Raw genomic sequence first — 5,000 nt, 5'->3', positions numbered from 1 at the left:
TATATAATTATCATTATCATTATTATCATTAATTTTATTATTATTATTATTATTATTATTATTATTATTATTATTATTATCATTTTTGTCATTATCATCGTCATCATCATCATTATTAAGCTACCGTTATTATTTCTTATGATTTCCATTATCACTATCACGATTCTTATGATTATTGCAAATATCATTAAGGTTGTCATAATATCTCGTCATTATCACAAGAACGGTGCTCGTTAATACCCTTATGATAATTACTCTAACTATCACTATTACGTAATTACAAGCAATACATAACCTACCTTATTCATATCGAAATTCTTGACGACGGACATCCCAGGGCACTGTCCGGTCTCGAACTTGAACGTCGAAACGCAGCGAAGCCAGGTGATCACCAGCCCCACCCCCAGCACTAAGCCAGGAGACCCCATCATTCTTCTTCTGCTGCTGCTCACAAACCCCATAATTCGTGGCCGCTTCCATTTGAGAACCTCGATGCAGATCTCGCGGAATGAATGCGACTCTCACGTCTGCTTCGTCGTCCTCTGCATGATTTAGAAGTTAAGGAAGATGCAGGGACGTGCACGCGACATGATGGCCGGGGCAGAAGCGTGTGACTGATTTTGACTCATTCGTTGTTCCTGGTTTGGGGTTCCCGGCTCTCTCTCTCTCTCTCTTTTCCAGAACTTCCGGTCATTCATGGCTACAGACGGATGTAGAGTCACTTTACATTTTATTTTAGGTGCGCAGTACATTGTACATGCAGTTTGCCATTCATGTCGTTGGTTTTAGGAATCATTATTATTTGTATAGGTATTGTTATTATTATTATTGCCATTATCATTATTATATTCTAATGTAGTTGTAGTGAAATATGATATTTTACTGCTATTTGGATATCAACTGATTATGGTACTTATAACAATACTGTTAATAATAGTGGTCATAAAAGTAACGTTAACTATAGATTACCTTTGTTAACTTGAATCATAAAAAAATAACAACTACATTAGTAAGTACTGTTGTTAAAAATAGTAACAACAGTAGATGCAGTAATAGTAATATCACTATTTGCACAGTAGTGTATATGAAAGCCGACAGAACATCACTTCTGGGTCAGAAAAAATAAAGAAATTAACATGAGTTTTTGTTTCTTTTTCTTTCTTTTTTTTATGAAATTGTCGGGTTTATTCTGTTTGCCGATATACATTATATCGCAAGTTAAGGGAGAGGAAACGTACCAGTTCGATTTTTTTTCACCCACATATACCTACACAAACATAATTGTACATGTATATATATATATATATATATATATATATACACACACACACACACACACACACACACACACACACACATATATATATATATATATATATATATGTTTGTAAAATATGTATGTATATGTGTATATATATGTATATATATATATGTATACATATGTATATATATGTATGTATATGTATATGTATATGCATATATATATATATATATATATTTATATATATATAAATTGGACGTCCTTCTTGTGCGAATTCCCACTGAACTACATAGTATATTTTTCCAAAGTAACTTTGAACAAAACACTGTACGGTTAATTGTATGTAATTTAGTTATTTTTTTTCTAACTTCACTGAGATGAATAGGAATAAGTGTGTGTGAGAGAAAGAAGAGGAGAGGAGGAGGGCAAGAGGAAGAAGAAGAGGAAGAAAGGGGAAGAAAAATAAGAGAAGGGGATGAGGAAGAGGAAAGAGAAATAAAAACAAATTAAATGTAAACGTATATTTGAATTAACTTATAGTGACTGATGAGATAATATAAAGCCATGATAAGAATTAAAAGAAACTCGAGATGTTTCGGATTGATATTAGGAGTATCATCAGACAATAAAGAGAGATTATGTTATTATTTTCTGTTTTCTATTTTTTTATTATTTTTTTTTTTTGGCTGTGTTACACTCTTCGTTATATTTTTTCTCCTTGGCCATATTTGCATTTTTTTTTTTTCATTAATACAAGTAGCTTAATAGTTTTTTTCTTCTTGCCTTTTTATTATTACTTTCAGCTTATATTATCATTTTCATTGTTTTATCGTTCTTAATTCCGTTTGGCTTTTATTTGTTTGTTTCTCTCTCTTATTCACAGATCTTTCTTGTATCTTTATTATCATTTTTTTCTCGTGTTTCTGTTTCATTTCTTCGAGGAAAATACCATCGAGAAATAAGACTAATATTAATAATATAAACATAATTTTGTTCTAAACGGTTATATCAATAGAGAAAGGAAAAATATCACTGACACATTGATAAAGACACTAACATTAGATAACAATAATTATAACTGTTTATTATTTTTCTTAAGTTATTGCATGCTTCAAAATGCAACAAAATCCTTTAATATAGTTTATTACTCATCTTTATATCTTTCTTTTTAGATAATAATTAGCATATTCGGATTAAAGTCTTAAGCTAAATCGAAGTACAATGTAATTGCACAGAAATTATGATTTATGCGGCAATATCTCTTGCAATTTGTGCAGATGTTTCAACTTTAAGAATTTTAATCTTACAGACACACAGAAAGAATGTAGCAATAGAAAAAAAAAAAAAGGTTACAAGCAAAATACACACGCTGAAATTCATACACGATTTTGAATTCACACTTATTACTATGTATTTTAAGAATCTTACAAGCAGCTTAACTAACTGCTGGTCTACATGAATTTCCAAACAGATATGCAAATAAACGTCATATACGTAAAAATAGAAAAGCTAATATTCAGCACGTGAAAATGGAGACTTTATTTTCAGAATAATCAGCACTGTGTGTCTCCACTGCCCCTACATACTAAAGTTTGTACATTATCATAATCATCAAAAGTTCAGAATCTTTATTTGCAACTCATTTGCATTTACCGTGTTCACTATCAGTGAACTTTTGCAATCACCATAATTATTCTGTCAGTAAATAAAATCTGTCAGATAAACTATTTTCTCTGTTGTTGTTAATGTTTTGATTATTAGTAATTGTTCATCATTGTTTGTAAAATAGAATCGTAGAAAGTTCTTGATATTTGGATTTTCTATACTAAAGAACTTTTCATAATTTGGTTATCAGTAATGTTATATATTAATTTTCAATATAATAACAATTAGTATTATGACCGTTCGACATTACAGAGAGTAATATTTAGAATCTTTGCCAATGTTGAACCTATTTACTTCATTTGAATCCACGTTATCCCAATATTGCATAAGTCATTACAATATGTTATACATTTCATACTACAATTTCCCAGCTTAAAACCTATAATTGTATAATCATCGCGAAACTGATCCACTTCCCAATCAATATGATCTAAGAATAAGAAACAAGTAAAACCAATACGCAATTGTAATCTAGGAGATTCTACACCTAAACAGAGCCTCTTATAGAGAGCGTGCGACTGAAAGGGAGAAAGAGGCGAGAAGCACAGAAAAAGAAAAGGTAAAGTAAATTAATAGATTACTAAATATACTCTTAAGTGGAAATAGCGAAAGAAAAAGTAAGAAACAATAATATTCTTTACACACACACACACACACACACACACACACACACACACACACACACATATATATATATATATATATATATATATATATATATATATATATGTATGTGTATATATATATATATATATATATATATATATATATATGTGTGTGTGTGCGTGTGTGTGTGTGTGTGTGTGTGAAGAATATTATTGTTTCTTACTTTTTCTTTCGCTATTTCCACTTAAGAGTATATTTAGTAATCTATTAATTTACTATTCCTTTTCTTTTTCTGTGCTTCTCGCCTCTTTCTCCCTTTCACTCGCACGCTCTCTATAAGAAACTCTGTTTAGGTGTAGAATCTCCTATGAGGGACTGGTGGGTAGTGATGACAGAGTGACACGGCCTGTTATGGTGAAAGAGTAGAACACATATAAAAAAACACGGGGTAATGTAGACAGGGTATATAACTGAATGGAAGCGGGGCTGGCTCAGCCCAGGGGGGGAAGCCAGGGGCAGGTGTTCGTCAGGGAATGGCGACTGGAGGCGTTCAGACCGGGTTAGCCTAGATCACCCGTAATGGTCATCTTAGCTTTCGCGCCAAGCTACGTGGATCCTAGCTTGGCTTGGGGGAAGGGGGGGAAAGGCCACCGTTTTGGAACCTAATGTCTCTCTCTCTCTCTCTCTCTCTCTCTCTCTCTCTCTCTCTCTCTCTCTCTCTCTCTCTCTCTCTCTCTCTCTCTCTCTCTCTCGCTCTCTCTCTCTCTCTCTCTCTCTCTCGCTCTCTCTCTCTCTCTCTCTCTCTCTCTCTCTCTCTCTCTCTCTCTGTATTTCCACTACCACTATCAATGAATTTCAATGAGTATAATCTTTCAGACAGATATTTCTTCTGCTATTGTTAATGTTGTAACAATTAGCAATAGTTCGTTATTACAATTGGTATCGTAGAATAAAAAAAAAATGTTTTTGATACTGAACGCTTTTACATCACTTTGGGATGCTCATCAGTAAAGTTATATATTAGTTTTAGTTGCTTATCATTATATAATCGATTAGTATAGAACTATTTATATCTTCAAAACTTAATCGTTAATATGTAGAAACATTTCAAACAGGTAAAGTGTATCCCCATTCATCATTGCTATTACAACATCTATTTATTCTACATTTCAAACATATTTCTCGAACCACAATTCCCAACTTAAAGCCTCTATTTACTTTATCATTTGTCAAAGTGATCCATTACCCCATCATAATGATCTAAGACTAAAAAGTAAGGAAAAACATTACGCTATCGTAAGCTGTTATATATTGGCAGTAGGTATATACTTATATTACTATTATTATTGACATTGCGATTATAATATTGTTATTCGATAAGTAACAGCAATAAGAAGATAATTGATAATTGCGAGTTACAAACAGACATGATAAAGCCTTTCCGAAAAAATTGTTAAATAATGTCATC

This window comes from Penaeus chinensis, chromosome 21 (genome assembly GCF_019202785.1).
Source record: "Penaeus chinensis breed Huanghai No. 1 chromosome 21, ASM1920278v2, whole genome shotgun sequence".
In the NCBI taxonomy this organism is placed as follows: Eukaryota; Metazoa; Arthropoda; class Malacostraca; order Decapoda; family Penaeidae; genus Penaeus; species Penaeus chinensis.
Note: the sequence above shows the minus strand (reverse complement) of the source record.